We start from the raw sequence: 26,560 nt of genomic DNA, 5'->3' as shown, positions 1-26,560 counted from the left end.
GAGCACTGAGCACCCAGCACCCCGAGCACTGAGCACCCAGCACCCTGAGCACCCAGCACCCTGAGCACTGAGCACCCTGAGCACTGAGCACTGAGCACCCAGCACCCTGAGTACTGAGCACCCAACACTCTGAGCACTGAGCACCCAGCACGCTGAGTACTGAGCACTGAGCACACAGCACCCTGAGTACTGAGCACCCAGAACTCCGAGCACTGAGCAACCAGCTCCCCGAGCACTGAGCACCCAGCACCCCGAGTGCTGAGCACTGAGCACCCTGAGTACTGAGCACCCAGCACTCCAAGTACTGAGCACTGAGCACCCTGAGAACTGAGCACCCAGCACCCTGAGCACTGAGCACTGAGAACCCTGAGTACTGAGCACCGAGCACCCTGAGTACTGAGCACCCAGCACCCTGAGCACTGAGCACGGAGCACCCCGAGAACTGAGCATCCAGCACCCTGAGCACTGAGCACCCAGCACCTTGAGTACTGAGCACCGAGCACCCCGAGCACTGAGCACCCAGCACCCTGAATACTGAGAACCCAGCACCATGAGCACTGAGCACACAGCACCCTGAGCACTGAGCACCCAGCACCCCGAGCACTGAGCACCCAGCACCCTGAGTACTGAGCACCCAACACCCAGAGTACTGAGCACCCAGCACCCTGAGCACTGAGCACCCAGGACCCTGAGTACTGAGCACCCAGCACCCTGAGTACTGAGCACCCAGCACCCTGAGCACTGAGCACTGAGCACCCAACACCGTGAGCACTGAGCACCCAGCACCCCGAGCACTGAGCACCCAGCACTCCGAGCACTGAGCACCCAGCACCCTGAGCACTGAGCACCCAGCACGCTGAGCACTGAGCACCCAGCCCCCTGAGTACTGAGCACCCAGCACCATGAGTACTGAGCACCCAGCACCCTGAGTACTGAGCACACAGCACCCTGAGTACTGAGCACCGAGCTCCCCCGAGCACTGAGCACCCAGCACCCCGAGCAACGAGCACCCTGAGTACTAAGCACCGAGCACCCTGAGCACTGAGCACCCAGCACCCTGAGCACTGAGGACCCAGCACCCTGAGCACCGAGCAAACAGCACCATGAGTACTGAGCACAAAGCACCCTGAGCACTGAGCACCCAGCACCCTGAGTACTGAGCACAGAGCACCCCGAGTACTGAGCACCCAGCACCCCGAGCACTGAGCATCCAGCACCCCGAGCACTGAGCACCCAGCACACTGAGCACTGAGCACCCTGAGTACTGAGCACCCAGCACCCTGAGCACTGAGCACCCAGCACCCTGAGTACTGAGCACTGAGCACCCAGCACCCCGAGCACTGAGCACCCAGCACCCTGAGTACTGAACACTGAGAGACAAGCACCCCGAGCACTGAGCACCCAGCACCCTGAGCACTGAGCACCCAGCACCCGAGTACTGATCACCCAGCACCCTGAGAACTGAGCACTCAGCACCCTGAGTACTGAGCACCCAGCACCCTGAGTACTGAGCACCCAGCACCCTGAGCACTGAGCACCCAGTACCCTGAGCACTGAGCACCCAGCACCCCGAGCACTGCGCACCCAGCACCCTGAGTACTGAGCACCCAGCACCCTGAGCACTGAGCACCCAGCACCCTGAGCACTGAGCACCCAGCACCCTGAGTACTGAGCACCCAGCACCCTGAGTAGTGAGCACCCAACGTACTGAGCACCGAGCACCCCGAGCACTGAGTACCCAGCACCCTGAGTACTGAGCACCGAGCACCCCGAGCACTGAGCACCCAGCACCCTGAGTACTGAGCTCTGAGCACCCCGAGCACTGAGCACCCAGCGCCCCGAGCACTGAGCACCCAGCGCCCCGAGCACTGAGCACCCAGAACCCCGAGCAATGAGCACCCAGTGCCCCGAGCACTGAGCACCCAGCAACCCCGAGCACTGTGCACCCAGCAACCCCGAGCACTGAGCACCCAGCACCCCGAGCACTGAGCACCCAGCACCCTGAGTACTGAGAACCCAGCACCCTGAGTACTGAGCACCCAGCACCCTGAGCATTGAGCACCCAGCACACTGAGTACTGAGCACCCAACACCCCAAGCACTGAGCACCCTGAGTATTGAGCACCCAGCACCCCAAGCACTGAGCACACTGAGTACTGAGCACCCAGCATCCTGAGTAATGAGCAACCAGCACCCCGAGCACTGAGCACCCAGCAACCTGAGTACTGAGCACCGAGCACCCTGAGCACTGAGCACCCAGCACCCTGAGAACTGAGCACCGAGCACCCCGAGTACTGAGTACCCAGCACCCCCGAGCACTGAGCACCCAGCACCCCGAGCACTGAGCACCCAGCACACCTAGCAACGACCACTCGGGGTACTAAGCACCGAGCACCCTGAGCACTGAGCACCCAGCACCCTGAGCACTGAGCTCCCAGCACCCTGAGTACTGAGCACCCAGCACCCTGAGCACTGAGCACCCAGCACCCCGTGCACTGAGCACCCAGCACCACGAGCAACGAGCAATGAGCACCCTGAGCACTGAACACCCAGCACCCTGAGGACTGATCACCCAGCACCCCGAGCACTGAGCACCCAGCACCCTGAGCACTGAGCACCCTGAGAACTGAGCACTGAGCACCCTGAGTACTGAGCACTGAGCACCCTGCGTACTGAGCACCCAGCACACTGAGTACTGAGCACCCAGCACCCTGAGCACTGAGCACCGAGCTCCCTGAGCACTGAGCACCCAGCACCCTGAGCACTGAGCACCCAGCACCCCGAGCAGTGAGCACCCAGCACCCTGAGCCCTGAGCACCCTGAGTACTGAGCACTGAGCACCCTGAGTACTGAGCACCCAGCACCCTGAGTACTGAGCACCCAGCACCCTGAGTACTGAGCACCCAGCACCCTGAGTACTGAGCACCAGCACCCTGAGCAATGAGCACCCTGAGTACTGAGCACCCAGCACCCTGAGCACTGAGCACCGAACATCCCGAGTTCTGAGCACCCAGCACCCAGAGTAATGAGCACCCAGCAACCTGAGTACTGAGCACACAGCACCCTGAGCAATGAGCACCCCGAGCACTGAGCACCCAGCACCCTGAGCACTGAGGACAAAGCACCCTGAGTACTGAGCACCCAGCACCCTGAGTACTGAGCATCCAGCACCCCGAGCACTGAGCACCCCAGCACCCTGAGTACTGAGCACTGAGTACCCAGCACCCTGTGTACTTAGCACGGAGTACCCAGCACCCCGAGCACTGAGCACCCAGCACCCTGAGCACTGAGCACCCTGAGTACTGAGCACCCAGCACCCTGAGCACTGAGCACCCAGCTCCCTGAGCACTGAGTACCCAGCACCCTGAGCACTGACTGCCCAGAACCCTGAGCACTGAGCACCCAGCACCCTGAGCACTGAGCACCCAGCACCCCGAGCACTGAGCACCCTGAGTACTGAGCACTGAGCACCCTGAGTACTGAGCACTGAGCACCCTGAGTACTGAGCACCCAGCACCCTGAGTACTGAGCATCCAGCACCCCGAGCACTGAGCACCCAGCACCCTGAGTACTGAGCACTGAGTACCCAGCACCCTGTGTACTGAGCACGGAGTACCCAGCACCCCGAGCCCTGAGCACCCAGCACCCTGAGCATTGAGCACCCAGCACCCCGAGCACTGAGCACCCAGCACCCTGAGCACGGAGCACCCTGAGTACTGAGCACTGAGCACCCTGAGTACTGAGCACCCAGCACCCTGAGCACTGAGCACCCAGCACCCTGAGTACTGAGCACCCAGCACCCTGAGCACTGTGCACCCAGCACCCTGAGTACTGAGCACTGAGCACCCCGCACCCCGAGCAAGGGTGCTCAGTGCTCAGTACTAAGCGTGCTGGGTGCTCAGTGCTCAGGGTGCTCGGTGATCAGTACTCAGGGTGCTCAGTGCTCAGTACTCAGCGTGCTGGGTGCTCAGTGCTCAGGGTGCTGGGTGCTGGGTGCTCAGTACTCAGGGTGCTGGGTGCTCAGTATTCAGGGTGCTCAGTGCTCGGGGTGCTGGGTGCTCAGTACTCCGGGTGCTGGGTGCTCAGTACTCAGGGTGCTGGGTGGTCATTCTCGGGGTGCTGGGTGCTCAGTGCTCGGGGTGCTGGGTGCTCAGTACTCGGGGTGCTGGGTGCTCAGTGCTCAGCGTGCTGGGTGCTCAGTACTCAGGGTGCTCGGTTCTCAGTACTCAGGGTGCTTTGTGCTCATTCTCGGGGTGCTGGGTGCTCAGTGCTCGGGGTGCTGGGTGCTCAGTGCTCGGGGTGCTGGGTGCTCAGTGCTCAGCGTGCTGGGTGCTCAGTACTCCGGGTGCTCGGTTCTCAGTACTCAGGGTGCTGGGTGCTCATTCTCGGGGTGCTGGGTGCTCAGTGCTCAGGGTCCTCGGTGCTCAGTACTCAGGGGTGCTCAGTAATCAGCGTGCTTTGTGCTCAGTGCTCAGGGTGCTGGGTGCTCAGTACTCACGGTGCTGGGTGCTCAGTACTCGGGGTGCTGGGTGCTCATTACTCAGGGTGCTGGGTGCTCAGTGCTAGGGGTGCTCGCTGCTCAGTACTCTTGGTGCTGGGTGCTCAGTACTCAGGGTGCTGGGTGCTCAGTGCTCGGGGTGCTCGGTGCTCAGTACTCGGGGTGCTCGGTGCTCAGTACTCAGGGTGCTGGGTGCTCAGTGCTCAGGGTCCTCGGTGCTCAGTACTCAGGGTGCTCAGTGATCAGTACTCAGCGTGCTGGGTGCTCCGTGCTCAGGGTGCTCGGTGCTCAGTACTCAGGGTGCTCAGTGCTCAGTACTCAGCGTGCTGTGTGCTCAGTGCACAGGGTGCTGGGTGCTCAGTACTCAGGGTGCTGGGTGCTTAGTACTCAGGGTGCTCGGTCCTCAGTGCTCAGGGTGCTGGGTGCTCAGTAATCAGGGTGCTGGGTGCTCAGTGCTCAGGGTGCTCAGTGCTCAGTACTCAGGGTGCTCGGTGCTCAGTGCTCTGGGTGCTGGGTGCTCAGTGCTCGGGGTGCTGGGTGCTCAGTGCTCAGGGTGCTGGGTGCTCAGTACTCAGGGTGCTCAGATCTCAGGGTGCTGGGTGCTCAGTACTCAATGTGCTGGGTGCTCAGTGCTCAGGGTGCTGGATGCTCAGTACTCAGTGTGCTGGGTCCTCAGTGCTCAGGGTGCTGGGTGCTCAGTGCTCAGGGTGCTCAGTACTCAGGGTGCTGTGTGTTCAGTGCTCAGGTTACTGGGTGCTCAGTACTCAGGGTGCTCGGTGCTTAGTACTCAGGGTGCTGGGTGCTCAGTAATCCGGGTGCTGGGTGCTCAGTGCTCGGGGTGCTCGGTGCTCAGTGCTCAGGGTGCTGGGTGCTCAGTACTCAGGGTGCTCATTGCTCAGCGTGCTGGGTGCTCAGTACTCAGGGTGCTGGGTGCTCAGTACTCAGGGTGCTCAGTGCTCAGTACTCAGGGTGCTCAGTGCTCAGGGTGCTGGGTGCTCAGTGCTCAGGGTGCTCGGTGCTCAGTGCTCAGGTTGCTGGGTGCTCAGTACTCAGGGTGCTGGGTGCTCAGTACTCAGGGTGCTGGGTGCTCAGTAATCAGAGTGCTGGGTGATTAGTACTCAGGGTGCTGGGTGCTCAGTGCTCGGGGTGCTGGGTGTTCAGTGCTCGGGGTGCTCGGTGCTCTGTGCTCGGGGTGCTGGGTGCTCAGTACTCAGGGTGCTGGGTGCTCAGTACTCGGTGTGCTGGGTGCTCAGTACTCAGGGTGCTCGGTGCTCAGTGCTCGGGGTGCTGGGTGCTCAGTACTCAGCGTGCTCGGTGCTCAGTTCTCAGGGTGCTCAGTGCTCAGTACGCAGGGTGCTCAGTGCTCAGTGCTCGGGGTGCTGGGTGCTCAGTGCTCGGGGTGCTGGGTGCTCAGTGATCGGGGTGCTGGGTGCTCAGTGCTCAGGGTGCTGGGTGCTCAGTGCTCAGAGTGCTGGGTGCTCAGTACTCAGGGTGCTCGGTGCTCAGTACTCAGGGTGCTCAGTGCTCAGTACTCAGCGTGCTGGGTGCTCAGTGCTCAGGGTGCTCGGTGCTCAGTACTCAGGGTGCTCAGTGCTCAGTACTCAGCGTGCTGGGTGCTCTGTGCTCAGGGTGCTGGGTGCTCAGTGCTCAGGGTGCTGGGTGCTCAGTACTCAGGGTGCTGGGTGCTCAGTGCTCAGGGTGCTGGGTGCTCAGTGCTCAGGGTGCTCGGTGCTTAGTACTCATGGTGCTCGGTGCTCGGGGTGCTGGGTGCTCAGTGCTCGGTGTGCTGGGTGCTCAGTGCTCGGGGTGCTGGGTGCTGAGTGCTCGGTGTGCTGGGTGCTCAGTGCTCGGGCTGCTGTGTGCTCAGTGCTCGGGGTGCTGGGTGCTCAGTACTCGGGGTGCTCGGTGCTCTGTACTCAGGGTGCTGGGTGCTCAGTGCTCAGGTTGCTGGGTGCTCAGTACTCAGGGTGCTGGGTGCTCGGTGCTCAGAACGCTGGGTGCTCAGTACTCAGGGTGCTGGGTGCTCAGTACTCAGGGTGCTGGGTGCTCAGTGCTCGGGGTGCTGGGTGCTCATTAATCAGGGTGCTGGGTGTTCAGTACTCAGGGTGCTCAGTACTCAGGGTGCTGGGTGCTCAGGGATCGGGGTGCTGGGAGCTCAGTACTCAGGGTGCTGGGTGCTCAGTGCTCGGGGTGCTGGGTGCTGAGTGCTCAGGGTGCTGGGTGCTCAGTACTTGGGGTGCTCGGTGCTCAGTACTCAGGGTGCTGTGTGCTCAGTACTCAGGGTGCTGGGTGCTCAGTGCTCGGTGTGCTCGGTGCTCAGTACTCAGGGTGCTCGGTGCTCAGTGCTCAGGGTGCTCGGTGCTCAGTACTCAGGGTGCTGGGTGCTCAGTGCTCAGGGTGATCGGGGCTCAGTCCTCAGGGTGCTCAGTACTCAGGCAGCTGGGTGCTCAGTGCTCGGGTTGCTCAGTACTCAGGGTGCTGGGTGCTCAGTACTCAGGGTGCTGGGTGCTCAGTACTCAGGGTGCTGGGTGCTCAGTGCTCAGGGAGCTCGGTGCTGAGTACTCAGGGTGGTGGGTGCTCAGTACTCAGTGCTCAGGGTCCTGGGTGCTCAGCGCTCTGGGTGCTTAGTGCACATTACTCAGGGTGCTGGGTGCTCAGTATTCAGGGTGCTCAGTGCTCGGGGTGCTGGGTGCTCAGTACTTCGGGTGCTGGGTGCTCAGTACTCAGGGTGCTGGGTGCTCATTCTCGGGGTCCTGGGTGCTCAGTGTTCGGGGTGCTGGGTGCTCAGTACTCGGGGTGCTGGGTGCTCAGTGCTCAGCGTGCTGGGTGCTCAGTACTCAGGGTGCTCGGTTCTCAGTACTCAGGGTGCTGGGTGCTCATTCTCGGGGTGCTGGGTGCTCAGTGCTCGGGGTGCTGGGTGCTCAGTGCTCAGGGTCCTCAGTGCTCAGTACTCAGGGTGCTCAGTACTCAGCGTGCTTTGTGCTCAGTGCTCAGGGTGCTGGGTGCTCAGTACACAGGGTGCTGAGTGCTCAGTACTCACGTTCTGGGTGCTCAGTACTCGGGGTGCTAGGTGCTCATTACTCAGGGTGCTGGGTGCTCAGTGCTCGGGGTGCTTGCTGCTCAGTACTCTTGGTGCTGCATACTCAGTACTCAGGGTGCTGGGTGCTCAGTGCTCGGGGTGCTCGGTGCTCAGTGCTCAGGATGCTCGGTGCTCATTACTTTTGGTGCTGGGTGCTCAGTACTCAGGGTGCTGGGTGCTCAGTGCTCGGGATGCTCTGTGATCAGTACTCAGGGTGCTGGGTGCTCAGTGCTCAGGGTGCTGGGTGCTCAGTACTCAGGGTGCTCAGTACTCAGTACTCAGGGTGCTGGGTTCTCAGTGCTTGGGGTGCTGGGTGCTCAGTGCTCAGGGTGCTGGGTGCTCAGTGCTCGGGGTGCTGGGTGCTCAGTACTCGGGGTGCTCGGTGCTCAGTACCCAGGGTGCTGGGTGCTCAGTACTCAGGGTGCTCAGTGCTCAGGGTGCTGGGTGCTCAGTGCTCGGGGTGCTGGGTACTCAGTGCTCAGTACACAGGGTGCTGATTGCTCAGTGCTCGGGGTGCTGCGTGCTCAGTGCTCAGTACTCAGGGTGCTGGGTGCTCAGTGCTCGGTGTGCTCTATGCTCAGTACTCAGGGTGCTGGGTGCTCAGTGCTCAGGGTGCTGGGTGCTCAGTACTCAGGGTGCTGGGTGCTCAGTGCTAAGGGTGCTGGGTGCTCAGTACTCAGGTTGCTGGGTCCTCAGTGCTCAGGGTGCTGGGTGCTCTGTGCTCGGGGTGCTCAGTACTCAGGGTGCTGTGTGTTCAGTGCTCAGGTTACTGGGTGCTCATTACTCAGGGTGCTCGGTGCTTAGTACTCAGGGTGCTGGGTGCTCAGTACTCCGGGTGCTGGGTGCTCAGTGCTCGGGGTGCTCGGTGCTCAGTGCTCAGGGTGCTGGGTGCTCAGTACACAGGGTGCTCATTGATCAGGGTGCTGGGTGTTCATTAATCAGGGTGCTGGGTGCTCAGTACTCAGGGTGCTCAGTGCTCAGTACTCAGGGTGCTCAGTACTCAGGGTGCTCAGTGCTCAGGGTGCTGGGTGCTCAGTGCTCAGGGTGCTGGGTGCTCAGTGCTCAGGGTGCTGTGTGCTCAGTACTCAGGGTGATCAGTACTCAGGGTGCTGGGTGCTCAGTGCTCAGGGTGCTGGGTGCTTAGTGCTAAGGGTGCTGGGTGCTCAGTGCTCAGGGTGCTCGGTGCTCAGTGCTCAGGTTGATGGGTGCTGAGTACTCAGGGTGCTGGGTGCTCAGTACTCAGGGTGCTCAGTGCTCAGTACTCAGGGTGCTCAGTGCTCAGTACTCAGGGTGCTCAGTGCTCAGGGTGCTGGGTGCTCAGTGCTCGGGGTGCTGGGTACTCAGTCCACAGGGTGCAGGGTGCTCAGTGCTCAGGGTGCTCGGTGCTCAGTGCTCAGGGTGCTGGGTGTTCAGTGCTCGGGGTGCTGGGTGCTCATTAATCAGGGTGCTGGGTGCTCAGTACGCTGGGTGCTCAGTACTCAGGGTGCTGGGTGCTCAGTACTCAGGGTGCTCGGTGCTCAGTACTCAGGGTGCTGGGTGCTCAGTGCTCGGGGTGCTGGGTGCTCATTAATCAGGGTGCTGGGTGCTCAGTACTCAGGGTGCTCAGTGCTTGGGGTGCTGGGTGCTCAGTACTCAGGGTGCTCAGTGCTTGGGGTGCAGGGTGCTCAGTACTCAGGGTGCTGGTTCCTCAGTGCTCAGGGTGCTGGGTGCTGAGGACTCAGGGTGCTGGGTGCTCAGTGCTCGGGGTGCTGGGTGCTCAGTGCTCGGGGTGCTGGGTGCTCAGTGCTCAGGGTTCTGGGTGCTCAGTGCTCAGGGTGCTGGGTGCTCAGTGCTCGGGGTGCTGGGTGCTCGGTGCTCAGGTTTCTGGGTGCTCAGGACTCGGGGTGCTGGGTGCTCAGTACTCAGGGTGCTGGGTGCTCATTGCTCGGGGTGCTGGGTGCTCAGTGCTACGGGTGCTGGGTGCTCAGTGCTCAGTGTGCTGGGTGCTCAGTGCTCTGGGCGCTGGGTGCTCAGTGCTCGGGGTGCTCGGTGCTCAGTACTCCGGGTGCTGGGTGCTCAGTGCTCAGGGTGCTGGGTGCTCAGTACTCAGGGTGCTGGGTGCTCAGTGCTCGGTGTGCTCGGTGCTCAGTACGTTGGCTGCTCAGTACTCAGGGTGCTGGGTGCTCAGTGCTCAGGGTGATCGGTGCTCAGTACTCAGGGTGCTCAGTACTCAGGGTGCTGGGTGCTCAGGGCTCGGGGTGCTGGGAGCTCAGTACTCAGGGTGCTGGGTGCTCAGTGCTCAGGGTGCTGGGTGCTGAGTGCTCAGGGTGCTGGGTGCTCTGTACTCGGGGTGCTCGGTGCTCAGTACTCAGGGTGCTGGGTGCTCAGTACTCAGGGTGCTGGGTGCTCAGTAATCAGGGTGCTCAGTGCTCGGGGAGCTCGGTGCTCAGTACTCAGGGTGCTGGGTGCTCAGTACTCAGTGCTCGGGGTCCTGGGTGCTCAGCGCTCTGGGTGCTTAGTGCAGAGTACTCAGGGTGCTGGGTGCTCAGTATTCAGGGTGCTCAGTGCTCGGGGTGCTGGGTGCTCAGTACACAGGGTGCTGCGTGCTCAGTACTCAGGGTGCTGGGTGCTCATTCTCGGGGTGCTGGGTGCTCAGTGCTCGGTTGCTGGGTGCTCAGTACTCGGGGTGCTGGGTGCTCAGTGCTCAGCGTGCTGTGTGCTATGTACTCAGGGTGCTCGGTTCTCAGTACTCAGGGTGCTGGGTGCTCATTCTCGGGTGCTGGGTGCTCAGTGCTCAGGGTGCTGGGTGCTAAGTGCTCAGGGTGCTGGGTCCTCAGTACTCGGGGTGCTCGGTGCTCAGTACTCGGGGTGCTGGGTGCTCAGTACTCAGGGTGCTGGGTGCTCAGTACTCAGGGTGCTCGGTGCTCAGTACTCAGGGTGCTGGGTGCTCAGTGCTCAGGTGCTGGGTGCTAAGTACTCAGGGTGCTGGGTGCTCAGTACTCAGGGTGCTGGGTGCTCAGCACTCAGGGTGCTCAGTACTCAGTGTGCTGGGTGCTCAGTGCTCGGGGTGCTGGGTTCTCAGTACTCAGGGTGCTCAGTACTCGGGGTGCTGGGTGCTCAGTGCTCGGGGTGATCTGTGCTCAGTACTCAGGATGCTGGGTGCTCAGTACTCAGGGTGCTGGGTGCTCAGTACTCAGGGTGCTGGGTGCTCAGTCCTCAGGGTGCTCAGTGCTCAGGGTGCTGGGTGCTCAGTGCTCGGGGTGCTCGGTGCTCAGTACTGAGGGTGCTGAGTGCTCAGTACTCAGGGTGCTGGGTGCTCAGTACTCAGGGTGCTGGGTGCTCAGTGCTCGGGGTGTTGGGTGCTCCGTGCTCAGGGTGCTCAGTGCTCAGTACTCAGGGTTCTGGGTGCTCAGTACTCAGGGTGCTGGGTGCTCAGTGCTCGGGGTGCTGGGTGCTCAGTACTCAGGGTGCTGGGTGCTCAGTGCTCGGGGTGCTCGGTGTTCAGTACTCAAGGTGCTGGGTGCTCAGTGCTCGGGGTGCTGGGTGCTCAGTGCTCAGGGTGCTGGGTGCTCAGTACTCGGGGTGCTCGGTGCTCAGTACTCAGGGTACTGGGTGCTCAGGGTCCTCGGTGCTCAGTACTCAGGGTGCTCAGTACTCAGCTTGCTTTGTACTCAGTGCTCAGAGTGCTGGGTGCTCAGTACTCAGGGTGCTCGGTGCTCAGTACTCAGGGTGCTCAGTGCTCAGTGCTCTGGGTGCTCAGTACTCATGGTGCTCAGTGCTCAGGGTGCTGGGTGCTCAGTGCTCGGGGTGCTGGGTACTCAGTGCTCAGTGCTCGGGGTGCTGGGTGCTCAGTCCTCAGTACACAGGGTGCTGGGTGCTCAGTGCTCGGGGTGCTGGATGCTCAGTACTCAGGGTCCTGGGTGCTCAGTGCTCAGGGTGCTGGGTGCTCAGTACTCAGGGTGCTGGGTGCTCAGTGCTCAGGGTGCTGGGTGCTCAGTACTCAGGGTGCTGGGTCCTCAGTGCTCAGGGTGCTGGGTGTTCAGTGCTCGGGGTGCTCAGTACTCAATGTGCTGTGTGTTCAGTGCTCAGGGTACTGGGTGCTCAGTACTCAGGGTGCTCGGTGCTGAGTACTCAGGGTGCTGGGTGCTCAGTACTCCGGGTGCTGGGTGCTCAGTGCTCGGGGTGCTCGGTGCTCAGTGCTCAGGGTGCTGGGTGCTCAGTACTCAGGGTGCTCATTGCTCAGGGTGCTGGGTGCTCAGTACTCAGGTTGCTGGGTGCTCAGTACTCAGGTTGCTGGGTGCTCAGTACTCAGGGTGCTCAGTGCTCAGTACTCAGGGTGCTCAGTGCTCAGGGTGCTGGGTGCTCAGTGCTCGGGGTGCTGGGTGCTCAGTGCACAGGGTGCTGTGTGCTCAGTACTCAGGGTGCTCAGTACTCAGGGTGCTGGGTGCTCAGTGCTCAGGGTGCTGGGTGCTCAGTGCTCTCGGTGCTGGGTGCTCAGTGCTCAGGGTGCTCGGTGCTCAGTGCTCAGTTTGCTGGGTGCTCAGTACTCAGGGAGCTGGGTGCTCAGTACTCAGGGTGCTCAGTGCTCAGTACTCAGGGTGCTCCGTGCTCAGTACTCAGGGTGCTCAGTGCTCAAGGTGCTGGGTGCTCAGTACTCAGGGTGCTGGGTGCTCAGTACTCAGGGTGCTGGGTGCTCAGTGCTCAGGGAGCTCGGTGCTGAGTACTCAGGGTGGTGGGTGCTCAGTACTCAGTGCTCAGGGTCCTGGGTGCTCAGCGCTCTGGGTGCTTAGTGCACAGTACTCAGGGTGCTGGGTGCTCAGTATTCAGGGTGCTCAGTGCTCGGGGTGCTGGGTGCTCAGTACTGCGGGTGCTGGGTGCTCAGTACTCAGGGTGCTGGGTGCTCATTCTCGGGGTCCTGGGTGCTCAGTGTTCGGGGTGCTGGGTGCTCAGTACTCGGGGTGCTGGGTGCTCAGTGCTCAGCGTGCTGGGTGCTCAGTACTCAGGGTGCTCGGTTCTCAGTACTCAGGGTGCTGGGTGCTCATTCTCGGGGTGCTGGGTGCTCAGTGCTCGGGGTGCTGGGTGCTCAGTGCTCAGGGTCCTCGGTGCTCAGTACTCAGGGTGCTCAGTACTCAGCGTGCTTTGTGCTCAGTGCTCAGGGTGCTGGGTGCTCAGTACACAGGGTGCTGAGTGCTCAGTACTCACGTTCTGGGTGCTCAGTACTCGGGGTGCTAGGTGCTCATTACTCAGGGTGCTGGGTGCTCAGTGCTCGGGGTGCTTGCTGCTCAGTACTCTTGGTGCTGCATACTCAGTACTCAGGGTGCTGGGTGCTCAGTGCTCGGGGTGCTCGGTGCTCAGTGCTCAGGATGCTCGGTGCTCATTACTTTTGGTGCTGGGTGCTCAGTACTCAGGGTGCTGGGTGCTCAGTGCTCGGGATGCTCTGTGATCAGTACTCAGGGTGCTGGGTGCTCAGTGCTCAGGGTGCTGGGTGCTCAGTACTCAGGGTGCTCAGTACTCAGTACTCAGGGTGCTGGGTTCTCAGTGCTTGGGGTGCTGGGTGCTCAGTGCTCAGGGTGCTGGGTGCTCAGTGCTCGGGGTGCTGGGTGCTCAGTACTCGGGGTGCTCGGTGCTCAGTACTCAGGGTGCTGGGTGCTCAGTACTCAGGGTGCTCAGTGCTCAGGGTGCTGGGTGCTCAGTGCTCGGGGTGCTGGGTACTCAGTGCTCAGTACACAGGGTGCTGATTGCTCAGTGCTCGGGGTGCTGCGTGCTCAGTGCTCAGTACTCAGGGTGCTGGGTGCTCAGTGCTCGGTGTGCTCTATGCTCAGTACTCAGGGTGCTGGGTGCTCAGTTCTCAGGGTGCTGGTTGCTCAGTACTCAGGGTGCTGGGTGCTCAGTGCTAAGGGTGCTGGGTGCTCAGTACTCAGGTTGCTGGGTCCTCAGTGCTCAGGGTGCTGGGTGCTCTGTGCTCGGGGTGCTCAGTACTCAGGGTGCTGTGTGTTCAGTGCTCAGGTTACTGGGTGCTCATTACTCAGGGTGCTCGGTGCTTAGTACTCAGGGTGCTGGGTGCTCAGTACTCCGGGTGCTGGGTGCTCAGTGCTCGGGGTGCTCGGTGCTCAGTGCTCAGGGTGCTGGGTGCTCAGTACACAGGGTGCTCATTGATCAGGGTGCTGGGTGTTCATTAATCAGGGTGCTGGGTGCTCAGTACTCAGGGTGCTCAGTGCTCAGTACTCAGGGTGCTCAGTACTCAGGGTGCTCAGTGCTCAGGGTGCTGGGTGCTCAGTGCTCAGGGTGCTGGGTGCTCAGTGCTCAGGGTGCTGTGTGCTCAGTACTCAGGGTGATCAGTACTCAGGGTGCTGGGTGCTCAGTGCTCAGGGTGCTGGGTGCTTAGTGCTAAGGGTGCTGGGTGCTCAGTGCTCAGGGTGCTCGGTGCTCAGTGCTCAGGTTGATGGGTGCTGAGTACTCAGGGTGCTGGGTGCTCAGTACTCAGGGTGCTCAGTGCTCAGTACTCAGGGTGCTCAGTGCTCAGTACTCAGGGTGCTCAGTGCTCAGGGTGCTGGGTGCTCAGTGCTCGGGGTGCTGGGTACTCAGTCCACAGGGTGCAGGGTGCTCAGTGCTCAGGGTGCTCGGTGCTCAGTGCTCAGGGTGCTGGGTGTTCAGTGCTCGGGGTGCTGGGTGCTCATTAATCAGGGTGCTGGGTGCTCAGTACGCTGGGTGCTCAGTACTCAGGGTGCTGGATGCTCAGTACTCAGGGTGCTCGGTGCTCAGTACTCAGGGTGCTGGGTGCTCAGTGCTCGGGGTGCTGGGTGCTCATTAATCAGGGTGCTGGGTGCTCAGTACTCAGGGTGCTCAGTGCTTGGGGTGCTGGGTGCTCAGTACTCAGGGTGCTCAGTGCTTGGGGTGCAGGGTGCTCAGTACTCAGGGTGCTGGTTCCTCAGTGCTCAGGGTGCTGGGTGCTGAGGACTCAGGGTGCTGGGTGCTCAGTGCTCGGGGTGCTGGGTGCTCAGTGCTCGGGGTGCTGGGTGCTCAGTGCTCAGGGTTCTGGGTGCTCAGTGCTCAGGGTGCTGGGTGCTCAGTGCTCGGGGTGCTGGGTGCTCGGTGCTCAGGTTTCTGGGTGCTCAGGACTCGGGGTGCTGGGTGCTCAGTACTCAGGGTGCTGGGTGCTCATTGCTCGGGGTGCTGGGTGCTCAGTGCTACGGGTGCTGGGTGCTCAGTGCTCAGTGTGCTGGGTGCTCAGTGCTCTGGGCGCTGGGTGCTCAGTGCTCGGGGTGCTCGGTGCTCAGTACTCAGGGTGCTGGGTGCTCAGTGCTCAGGGTGCTCGTTGCTCAGTACTCAGGGTGCTGGGTGCTCAGTGCTCGGTGTGCTCGGTGCTCAGTACGTTGGCTGCTCAGTACTCAGGGTGCTGGGTGCTCAGTGCTCAGGGTGATCGGTGCTCAGTACTCAGGGTGCTCAGTACTCAGGGTGCTGGGAGCTCAGTACTCAGGGTGCTGGGTGCTCAGTGCTCAGGGTGCTGGGTGCTGAGTGCTCAGGGTGCTGGGTGCTCTGTACTCGGGGTGCTCGGTGCTCAGTACTCAGGGTGCTGGGTGCTCAGTACTCAGGGTGCTGGGTGCTCAGTAATCAGGGTGCTCAGTGCTCGGGGAGCTCGGTGCTCAGTACTCAGGGTGCTGGGTGCTCAGTACTCAGTGCTCGGGGTCCTGGTTGCTCAGCGCTCTGGGTGCTTAGTGCAGAGTACTCAGGGTGCTGGGTGCTCAGTATTCAGGGTGTTCAGTGCTCGGGGTGCTGGGTGCTCAGTACACAGGGTGCTGCGTGCTCAGTACTCAGGGTGCTGGGTGCTCATTCTCGGGGTGCTGGGTGCTCAGTGCTCGGTTGCTGGGTGCTCAGTACTCGGGGTGCTGGGTGCTCAGTGCTCAGCGTGCTGTGTGCTATGTACTCAGGGTGCTCGGTTCTCAGTACTCAGGGTGCTGGGTGCTCATTCTCGGGTGCTGGGTGCTCAGTGCTCAGGGTGCTGGGTGCTAAGTGCTCAGGGTGCTGGGTCCTCAGTACTCGGGGTGCTCGGTGCTCAGTACTCGGGGTGCTGGGTGCTCAGTACTCAGGGTGCTGGGTGCTCAGTACTCAGGGTGCTCGGTGCTCAGTACTCAGGGTGCTGGGTGCTCAGTGCTCAGGTGCTGGGTGCTAAGTACTCAGGGTGCTGGGTGCTCAGTACTCAGGGTGCTGGGTGCTCAGCACTCAGGGTGCTCAGTACTCAGTGTGCTGGGTGCTCAGTGCTCGGGGTGCTGGGTGCTCAGTACTCAGGGTGCTCAGTACTCGGGGTGCTGGGTGCTCAGTGCTCGGGGTGCTGGATGCTCAGTGCTCAGGGTGATCTGTGCTCAGTACTCAGGATGCTGGGTGCTCAGTACTCAGGGTGCTGGGTGCTCAGTACTCAGGGTGCTGGGTGCTCAGTCCTCAGGGTGCTCAGTGCTCAGGGTGCTGGGTGCTCAGTGCTCGGGGTGCTCGGTGCTCAGTACTCAGGGTGCTGAGTGCTCAGTACTCAGGGTGCTGGGTGCTCAGTACTCAGGGTGCTGGGTGCTCAGTGCTCGGGGTGTTGGGTGCTCCGTGCTCAGGGTGCTCAGTGCTCAGTACTCAGGGTTCTGGGTGCTCAGTACTCAGGGTGCTGGGTGCTCAGTGCTCGGGGTGCTGGGTGCTCAGTACTCAGGGTGCTGGGTGCTCAGTGCTCGGGGTGCTCGGTGTTCAGTACTCAAGGTGCTGGGTGCTCAGTGCTCGGGGTGCTGGGTGCTCAGTGCTCAGGGTGCTGGGTGCTCAGTACTCGGGGTGCTCGGTGCTCAGTACTCAGGGTACTGGGTGCTCAGGGTCCTCGGTGCTCAGTACTCAGGGTGCTCAGTACTCAGCTTGCTTTGTGCTCAGTGCTCAGAGTGCTGGGTGCTCAGTACTCAGGGTGCTCGGTGCTCAGTACTCAGGGTGCTCAGTGCTCAGTGCTCTGGGTGCTCAGTACTCATGGTGCTCAGTGCTCAGGGTGCTGGGTGCTCAGTGCTCGGGGTGCTGGGTACTCAGTGCTCAGTGCTCGGGGTGCTGGGTGCTCAGTCCTCAGTACACAGGGTGCTGGGTGCTCAGTGCTCGGGGTGCTGGATGCTCAGTACTCAGGGTCCTGGGTGCTCAGTGCTCAGGGTGCTGGGTGCTCAGTATTCAGGGTGCTGGGTGCTCAGTGCTCAGGGTGCTGGGTGCTCAGTACTCAGGGTGCTGGGTCCTCAGTGCTCAGGGTGCTGGGTGTTCAGTGCTCGGGGTGCTCAGTACTCAATGTGCTGTGTGTTCAGTGCTCAGGGTACTGGGTGCTCAGTACTCAGGGTGCTCGGTGCTGAGTACTCAGGGTGCTGGGTGCTCAGTACTCCGGGTGCTGGGTGCTCAGTGCTCGGGGTGCTCGGTGCTCAGTGCTCAGGGTGCTGGGTGCTCAGTACTCAGGGTGCTCATTGCTCAGGGTGCTGGGTGCTCAGTACTCAGGTTGCTGGGTGCTCAGTACTCAGGTTGCTGGGTGCTCAGTACTCAGGGTGCTCAGTGCTCAGTACTCAGGGTGCTCAGTGCTCAGGGTGCTGGGTGCTCAGTGCTCGGGGTGCTGGGTGCTCAGTGCACAGGGTGCTGTGTGCTCAGTACTCAGGGTGCTCAGTACTCAGGGTGCTGGGTGCTCAGTGCTCAGGGTGCTGGGTGCTCAGTGCTCTCGGTGCTGGGTGCTCAGTGCTCAGGGTGCTCGGTGCTCAGTGCTCAGGTTGCTGGGTGCTCAGTACTCAGGGAGCTGGGTGCTCAGTACTCAGGGTGCTCAGTGCTCAGTACTCAGGGTGCTCCGTGCTCAGTACTCAGGGTGCTCAGTGCTCAAGGTGCTGGGTGCTCAGTACTCAGGGTGCTGGGTGCTCAGTACTCAGGGTGCTGGGTGCTCAGTGCTCAGGGAGCTCGGTGCTGAGTACTCAGGGTGGTGGGTGCTCAGTACTCAGTGCTCAGGGTCCTGGGTGCTCAGCGCTCTGGGTGCTTAGTGCACAGTACTCAGGGTGCTGGGTGCTCAGTATTCAGGGTGCTCAGTGCTCGGGGTGCTGGGTGCTCAGTACTGCGGGTGCTGGGTGCTCAGTACTCAGGGTGCTGGGTGCTCATTCTCGGGGTCCTGGGTGCTCAGTGTTCGGGGTGCTGGGTGCTCAGTACTCGGGGTGCTGGGTGCTCAGTGCTCAGCGTGCTGGGTGCTCAGTACTCAGGGTGCTCGGTTCTCAGTACTCAGGGTGCTGGGTGCTCATTCTCGGGGTGCTGGGTGCTCAGTGCTCGGGGTGCTGGGTGCTCAGTGCTCAGGGTCCTCGGTGCTCAGTACTCAGGGTGCTCAGTACTCAGCGTGCTTTGTGCTCAGTGCTCAGGGTGCTGGGTGCTCAGTACACAGGGTGCTGAGTGCTCAGTACTCACGTTCTGGGTGCTCAGTACTCGGGGTGCTAGGTGCTCATTACTCAGGGTGCTGGGTGCTCAGTGCTCGGGGTGCTTGCTGCTCAGTACTCTTGGTGCTGCATACTCAGTACTCAGGGTGCTGGGTGCTCAGTGCTCGGGGTGCTCGGTGCTCAGTGCTCAGGATGCTCGGTGCTCATTACTTTTGGTGCTGGGTGCTCAGTACTCAGGGTGCTGGGTGCTCAGTGCTCGGGATGCTCTGTGATCAGTACTCAGGGTGCTGGGTGCTCAGTGCTCAGGGTGCTGGGTGCTCAGTACTCAGGGTGCTCAGTACTCAGTACTCAGGGTGCTGGGTTCTCAGTGCTTGGGGTGCTGGGTGCTCAGTGCTCAGGGTGCTGGGTGCTCAGTGCTCGGGGTGCTGGGTGCTCAGTACTCGGGGTGCTCGGTGCTCAGTACTCAGGGTGCTGGGTGCTCAGTACTCAGGGTGCTTAGTGCTCAGGGTGCTGGGTGCTCAGTGCTCGTGGTGCTGGGTACTCAGTGCTCAGTACACAGGGTGCTGATTGCTCAGTGCTCGGGGTGCTGCGTGCTCAGTGCTCAGTACTCAGGGTGCTGGGTGCTCAGTGCTCGGTGTGCTCTATGCTCAGTACTCAGGGTGCTGGGTGCTCAGTGCTCAGGGTGCTGGGTGCTCAGTACTCAGGGTGCTGGGTGCTCAGTGCTAAGGGTGCTGGGTGCTCAGTACTCAGGTTGCTGGGTCCTCAGTGCTCAGGGTGCTGGGTGCTCTGTGCTCGGGGTGCTCAGTACTCAGGGTGCTGTGTGTTCAGTGCTCAGGTTACTGGGTGCTCATTACTCAGGGTGCTCGGTGCTTAGTACTCAGGGTGCTGGGTGCTCAGTACTCCGGGTGCTGGGTGCTCAGTGCTCGGGGTGCTCGGTGCTCAGTGCTCAGGTTGCTGGGTGCTCAGTACACAGGGTGCTCATTGCTCAGGGTGCTGGGTGTTCATTAATCAGGGTGCTGGGTGCTCAGTACTCAGGGTGCTCAGTGCTCAGTACTCAGGGTGCTCAGTACTCAGGGTGCTAAGTGCTCAGGGTGCTGGGTGCTCAGTGCTCAGGGTGCTGGGTGCTCAGTGCTCAGGGTGCTGTGTGCTCAGTACTCAGGGTGATCAGTACTCAGGATGCTGGGTGCTCAGTGCTCAGGGTGCTGGGTGCTTAGTGCTCAGGGTGCTGGGTGCTCAGTGCTCAGGGTGCTCGGTGCTCAGTGCTCAGTTTGATGGGTGCTGAGTACTCAGGGTGCTGGGTGCTCAGTACTCAGGGTGCTCAGTGCTCAGTACTCAGGGTGCTCAGTGCTCAGTACTCAGGGTGCTCAGTGCTCAGGGTGCTGGGTGCTCAGTGCTCGGGGTGCTGGGTACTCAGTCCACAGGGTGCAGGGTGCTCAGTGCTCAGGGTGCTCGGTGCTCAGTGCTCAGGGTGCTGGGTGTTCAGTGCTCGGGGTGCTGGGTGCTCATTAATCAGGGTGCTGGGTGCTCAGTACGCTGGGTGCTCAGTACTCAGGGTGCTGGGTGCTCAGAACTCAGGGTGCTCGGTGCTCAGTACTCAGGGTGCTGGGTGCTCAGTGCTCGGGGTGCTGGGTGCTCATTAATCAGGGTGCTGGGTGCTCAGTACTCAGGGTGCTCAGTGCTTGGGGTGCTGGGTGCTCAGTACTCAGGGTGCTCAGTGCTTGGGGTGCAGGGTGCTCAGTACTCAGGGTGCTGGTTCCTCAGTGCTCAGGGTGCTGGGTGCTGAGGACTCAGGGTGCTGGGTGCTCAGTGCTCGGGGTGCTGGGTGCTCAGTGCTCGGGGTGCTGGGTGCTCAGTGCTCAGGGTTCTGGGTGCTCAGTGCTCAGGGTGCTGGGTGCTCAGTGCTCGGGGTGCTGGGTGCTCGGTGCTCAGGTTTCTGGGTGCTCAGGACTCGGGGTGCTGGGTGCTCAGTACTCAGGGTGCTGGGTGCTCATTGCTCGGGGTGCTGGGTGCTCAGTGCTACGGGTGCTGGGTGCTCAGTGCTCAGTGTGCTGGGTGCTCAGTGCTCAGTGTGCTGGGTGCTCAGTAATCAGGGTGCTCAGTGCTCGGGGAGCTCGGTGCTCAGTACTCAGGGTGCTGGGTGCTCAGTACTCAGTGCTCGGGGTCCTGGGTGCTCAGCGCTCTGGGTGCTTAGTGCAGAGTACTCAGGGTGCTGGGTGCTCAGTATTCAGGGTGCTCAGTGCTCGGGGTGCTGGGTGCTCAGTACACAGGGTGCTGGGTGCTCAGTAATCAGGGTGCTGGGTGCTCATTCTCGGGGTGCTGGGTGCTCAGTGCTCGGTTGCTGGGTGCTCAGTACTCGGGGTGCTGGGTGCTCAGTGCTCAGCGTGCTGTGTGCTATGTACTCAGGGTGCTCGGTTCTCAGTACTCAGGGTGCTGGGTGCTCATTCTCGGGTGCTGGGTGCTCAGTGCTCAGGGTGCTGGGTGCTAAGTGCTCAGGGTGCTGGGTCCTCAGTACTCGGGGTGCTCGGTGCTCAGTACTCGGGGTGCTGGGTGCTCAGTACTCAGGGTGCTGGGTGCTCAGTACTCAGGGTGCTCGGTGCTCAGTACTCAGGGTGCTGGGTGCTCAGTGCTCAGGTGCTGGGTGCTAAGTACTCAGGGTGCTGGGTGCTCAGTACTCAGGGTGCTGGGTGCTCAGCACTCAGGGTGCTCAGTACTCAGTGTGCTGGGTGCTCAGTGCTCGGGGTGCTGGGTGCTCAGTACTCAGGGTGCTCAGTACTCGGGGTGCTGGGTGCTCAGTGCTCGGGGTGCTGGATGCTCAGTGCTCAGGGTGATCTGTGCTCAGTACTCAGGATGCTGGGTGCTCAGTACTCAGGGTGCTGGGTGCTCAGTACTCAGGGTGCTGGGTGCTCAGTACTCAGGGTGCTCAGTGCTCAGGGTGCTGGGTGCTCAGTGCTCGGGGTGCTCGGTGCTCAGTACTCAGGGTGCTGAGTGCTCAGTACTCAGGGTGCTGGGTGCTCAGTACTCAGGGTGCTGGGTGCTCAGTGCTCGGGGTGCTGGGTGCTCAGTACTCAGGGTGCTGGGTGCTCAGTGCTCGGGGTGCTCGGTGTTCAGTTCTCAAGGTGCTGGGTGCTCAGTGCTCGGGGTGCTGGGTGCTCAGTGCTCAGGGTGCTGGGTGCTCAGTACTCGGGGTGCTCGGTGCTCAGTACTCAGGGTACTGGGTGCTCAGGGTCCTCGGTGCTCAGTACTCAGGGTGCTCAGTACTCAGCTTGCTTTGTGCTCAGTGCTCAGAGTGCTGGGTGCTCAGTACTCAGGGTGCTCGGTGCTCAGTACTCAGGGTGCTCAGTGCTCAGTGCTCTGGGTGCTCAGTACTCACGGTGCTCAGTGCTCAGCGTGCTGGGTGCTCAGTGCTCGGGGTGCTGGGTACTCAGTGCTCAGTGCTCGGGGTGCTGGGTGCTCAGTCCTCAGTACACAGGGTGCTGGGTGCTCAGTGCTCGGGGTGCTGGATGCTCAGTACTCAGGGTCCTGGGTGCTCAGTGCTCAGGGTGCTGGGTGCTCAGTACTCAGGGTGCTGGGTGCTCAGTGCTCAGGGTGCTGGGTGCTCAGTACTCAGGGTGCTGGGTCCTCAGTGCTCAGGGTGCTGGGTGTTCAGTGCTCGGGGTGCTCAGTACTCAATGTGCTGTGTGTTCAGTGCTCAGGGTACTGGGTGCTCAGTACTCAGGGTGCTCGGTGCTGAGTACTCAGGGTGCTGGGTGCTCAGTACTCCGGGTGCTGGGTGCTCAGTGCTCGGGGTGCTCGGTGCTCAGTGCTCAGGGTGCTGGGTGCTCAGTACTCAGGGTGCTCATTGCTCAGGGTGCTGGGTGCTCAGTACTCAGGTTGCTGGGTGCTCAGTACTCAGGTTGCTGGGTGCTCAGTACTCAGGGTGCTCAGTGCTCAGTACTCAGGGTGCTCAGTGCTCAGGGTGCTGGGTGCTCAGTGCTCGGGGTGCTGGGTGCTCAGTGCACAGGGTGCTGTGTGCTCAGTACTCAGGGTGCTCAGTACTCAGGGTGCTGGGTGCTCAGTGCTCAGGGTGCTGGGTGCTCAGTGCTCTCGGTGCTGGGTGCTCAGTGCTCAGGGTGCTCGGTGCTCAGTGCTCAGGTTGCTGGGTGCTCAGTACTCAGGGAGCTGGGTGCTCAGTACTCAGGGTGCTCAGTGCTCAGTACTCAGGGTGCTCCGTGCTCAGTACTCAGGGTGCTCAGTGCTCAAGGTGCTGGGTGTTCAGTGCTCGGGGTGCTGGGTTCTCAGTCCTCAGGGTGCTGGGTGCTCAGTACTCAGGGTGCTGGGTGCTCAGTGCTCGGGGTGCTGGGTGCTCAGTACTCAGGGTGCTGGGTGCTCAGTGCTCAGGGTGCTGGGTGCTCAGTGCTCAGGGTGCTCGGTGCTTAGTACTCATGGTGCTCGGTGCTCGGGGTGCTGGGTGCTCAGTGCTCGGTGTGCTGGGTGCTCAGTGCTCGGGGTGCTGGGTGCTGAGTGCTCAGTGTGCTGGGTGCTCAGTGCTCGGGGTGCTGGGTGCTCAGTACTCAGGGTGCTCGGTGCTCAGTACTCAGGGTGCTGGGTGCTCAGTGCTCGGGGTGCTGGGTGCTCATTAATCAGGGTGCTGGGTGCTCAGTACGCTGGGTGCTCAGTACTCAGGGTGCTGGGTGTTCAGTGCTCGGGGTGCTGGGTGCTCATTAATCAGGGTGCTGGGTGCTCAGTACGCTGGGTGCTCAGTACTCAGGGTGCTGGGTGCTCAGTACTCAGGGTGCTCGGTGCTCAGTACTCAGGGTGCTGGGTGCTCAGTGCTCGGGGTGCTGGGTGCTCATTAATCAGGGTGCTGGGTGCTCAGTACTCAGGGTGCTCAGTGCTTGGGGTGCTGGGTGCTCAGTACTCAGGGTGCTCAGTGCTTGGGGTGCAGGGTGCTCAGTACTCAGGGTGCTGGTTGCTCAGTGCTCAGGGTGCTAGGTGCTGAGTACTCAGGGTGCTGGGTGCTCAGTGCTCGGGGTGCTGGGTGCTCAGTGCTCGGGGTGCTGGGTGCTCAGTGCTCAGGGTTCTGGGTGCTCAGTACTCGGGGTGCTGGGTGCTCAGTGCTCGCGGTGCTCGGTGCTCAGTGCTCGGGGTGCTGGGTGCTCAGTGCTCAGGGTGCTGGGTGCTCAGTACTCGGGGTGCTCGGTGCTCAGTACTCAGGGTACTGGGTGCTCAGTGTCCTCGGTGCTCAGTACTCAGGGTGCTCAGTACTCAGCTTGCTTTGTGCTCAGTGCTCAGAGTGCTGGGTGCTCAGTACTCAGGGTGCTCGGTGCTCAGTACTCAGGGTGCTCAGTGCTCAGTGCTCTGGGTGCTCAGTACTCAGGGTGCTCAGTGCTCAGGGTGCTGGGTGCTCAGTGCTCGGGGTGCTGGGTACTCAGTGCTCAGTGCTCGGGGTGCTGGGTGCTCAGTCCTCAGTACACAGGGTGCTGGTTGCTCAGTGCTCGGGGTGCTGGATGCTCAGTACTCAGGGTCCTGGGTGCTCAGTGCTCAGGGTGCTGGGTGCTCAGTACTCAGGGTGCTGGGTGCTCAGTGCTCAGGGTGCTGGGTGCTCAGTACTCAGGGTGCTGGGTCCTCAGTGCTCAGGGTGCTGGGTGCTCAGTGCTCGGGGTGCTCAGTACTCAGGGTGCTGTGTGTTCAGTGCTCAGGGTACTGGGTGCTCAGTACTCAGGGTGCTCGGTGCTGAGTACTCAGGGTGCTGGGTGCTCAGTACTCAGGGTGCTGGGTGCTCAGTACTCAGGGTGCTGGGTGCTCAGTGCTCAGGGTGCTGTGTGCTCAGTACTCAGGGTGCTGGATGCTCAGTACTCAGGGTGCTGGGTGCTCAGTGCTCAGGGTGCTGGGTGCTCAGTGCTCGGGGTGCTCGGTGCTCAGTGCTCGGGGTGCTCGGTGCTCAGTACTCAGGGTGCTTGGTGCTCAGTACTCAGGGTGCTGGGTGCTCAGTACTCAGGGTGCTGGGTGCTCAGTGCTCAGGGTGCTGTGTGCTCAGTACTCAGGGTGCTGGATGCTCAGTACTCAGGGTGCTGGGTGCTCAGTGCTCAGGGTGCTGGGTGCTCAGTGCTCGGGGTGCTCGGTGCTCAGTGCTCGGGGTGCTGGGTGCTCAGTTCTCAGGGTGCTGGGTGCTCAGTACTCGGGGTGCTCGGTGCTCAGTACTCAGGGTGCTGGGTGCTAAGTACTCAGGGTGCTCGGTGCTCAGTACTCAGGGTGCTGGGTGCTCAGTGCTCATTTGCTGGGTGCTAAGTTCTCAGGGTGCTGGGTGCTCAGTACTCAGGGTGCTGGGTGCTCAGTGCTCAGGGTGCTGGCTGCTCAGTACTCAGGGTGCTGGGTGCTCAGCACTCAGGGTGCTCAGTACTCAGGGTGCTGGATGCTCAGTGCTAGGGGTGCTGGGTGCTCAGTACTCAGGGTGCTCAGTACTCAGGGTGCTGTGTGCTCAGTGCTCGGGGTGCTGGATGCTCAGTGCTCAGGGTGATCGGTGCTCAGTACTCAGGATGCTGGGTGCTCAGTACTCAGGGTGCTGGGTGCTCAGTCCTCAGGGTGCTCAGTGCTCAGTCAGGGTGGTCGATGCTCAGTACTAAGGGTGCTCAGTGCTCAGTACTCAGGTTGCTCAGTGCTCAGTGCTCGGGGTGCTGGGTGCTCAGTACTCAGGGTGCTGGGTGCTCAGGACTCAGTGTGCTGGGTGCTCAGTGCTCAGTACTCAGCGTGCTGGGTGCTCAGTGCTCGGGGTGCTGGGTCCTCAGTGCTCAGGGTGCTGGGTGCTCAGTACTCAGTGTGCTGGGTGCTCAGTGCTCGGGGTGCTGGGTCCTCAGTGCTCAGGGTGCTCAATGCTCAGTGCTCGGGGTGCTGGGTGCTCAGTTCTCGGGGTGCTGGGTGCTCAGTGCTCAGGGTGCTGGTTGCTCAGTACTCAGTGTGCTCAGTGCTCAGGGTGCTGGGTGCTCAGTGCTCAGGGTGCTGGGTGCTCAGTGCTCGGGGTGCTCGGTGCTCAGTACTCAGGGTGCTTGGTGCTCAGTACTCAGGGTGCTGGGTGCTCAGTACTCAGGGTGCTGGGTGCTCAGTGCTCAGGGTGCTGTGTGCTCAGTACTCAGGGTGCTGGATGCTCAGTACTCAGGGTGCTGGGTGCTCAGTGCTCAGGGTGCTGGGTGCTCAGTGCTCGGGGTGCTCGGTGCTCAGTGCTCGGGGTGCTGGGTGCTCAGTTCTCAGGGTGCTGGGTGCTCAGTACTCGGGGTGCTCGGTGCTCAGTACTCAGGGTGCTGGGTGCTCAGTACTCAGGGTGCTCGGTGCTCAGTACTCACGGTGCTGGGTGCTCAGTGCTCATTTGCTGGGTGCTAAGTTCTCAGGGTGCTGGGTGCTCAGTACTCAGGGTGCTGGGTGCTCAGTGCTCAGGGTGCTGGCTGCTCAGTACTCAGGGTGCTGGGTGCTCAGCACTCAGGGTGCTCAGTACTCAGGGTGCTGGGTGCTCAGTGCTAGGGGTGCTGGGTGCTCAGTACTCAGGGTGCTCAGTACTCAGGGTGCTGTGTGCTCAGTGCTCGGGGTGCTGGATGCTCAGTGCTCAGGGTGATCGGTGCTCAGTACTCAGGATGCTGGGTGCTCAGTACTCAGGGTGCTGGGTGCTCAGTCCTCAGGGTGCTCAGTGCTCAGTCAGGGTGCTCGATGCTCAGTACTAAGGGTGCTCAGTGCTCAGTACTCAGGTTGCTCAGTGCTCAGTGCTCGGGGTGCTGGGTGCTCAGTACTCAGGGTGCTGGGTGCTCAGGACTCAGGGTGCTGGGTGCTCAGTGCTCAGTACTCAGCGTGCTGGGTGCTCAGTGCTCGGGGTGCTGGGTCCTCAGTGCTCAGGGTGCTGGGTGCTCAGTACTCAGTGTGCTGGGTGCTCAGTGCTCGGGGTGCTGGGTCCTCAGTGCTCAGGGTGCTCAATGCTCAGTGCTCGGGGTGCTGGGTGCTCAGTGCTCGGGGTGCTGGGTGCTCAGTGCTCAGGGTGCTGGTTGCTCAGTACTCAGTGTGCTCAGTGCTCAGGGTGCTGGGTGCTCAGAACTCAGGGTGCTGGGTGCTCAGTACTCAGGGTGCTGGGTGCTCAGTACTCAGGGTGCTTGGTGCTCAGTACTCAGGGTGCTGGGTGCTCAGTGCTCAGGGTGCTCGGTGCTCAGTACTCATGGTGCTGGGTGATCATTCTCGGGGTGCTGGGTGCTCAGTACTCAGGTTGCTCAGTACTCTGGGTGCACGGGGCTCAGTACTCATGGTGCTGGGTGATCAGTACTCAGGGTGCTCGGTGCTCAGTTCTCAGGGTGCTCGGTGCTCAGTGTTTGGGGTGCTGGGTGCTCAGTACTCAGGGTGCTGGGTGCTCAGTGCTCAGGCTGCTGGCTGCTCAGTGCTCAGGGTGCTGGGTGCTCAGTACTCAGTGCTCAGGATGCTGGATGCTCATTGCTCAGGGTGCTGGGTGCTCAGTGCTCAGGGTGCTCAGTGCTCAGTACACAGGGTGCTGGGTGCTCAGTACTCAGGGTGCTGGGTGCTCAATGCTCGGGGTACCCGGTGCTCAGTGCTCGGGGTGCTAGGTGCTCAGTACTCAGGGTGCTGAGTGCTCAGTGCTCAGGGTGCT

This window comes from Microtus oregoni, unplaced genomic scaffold (assembly GCF_018167655.1).
Source record: "Microtus oregoni isolate MIOR12 unplaced genomic scaffold, Mior012 000051F_ref0000332, whole genome shotgun sequence".
NCBI lineage: Eukaryota > Metazoa > Chordata > Mammalia > Rodentia > Cricetidae > Microtus > Microtus oregoni.
Note: the sequence above shows the minus strand (reverse complement) of the source record.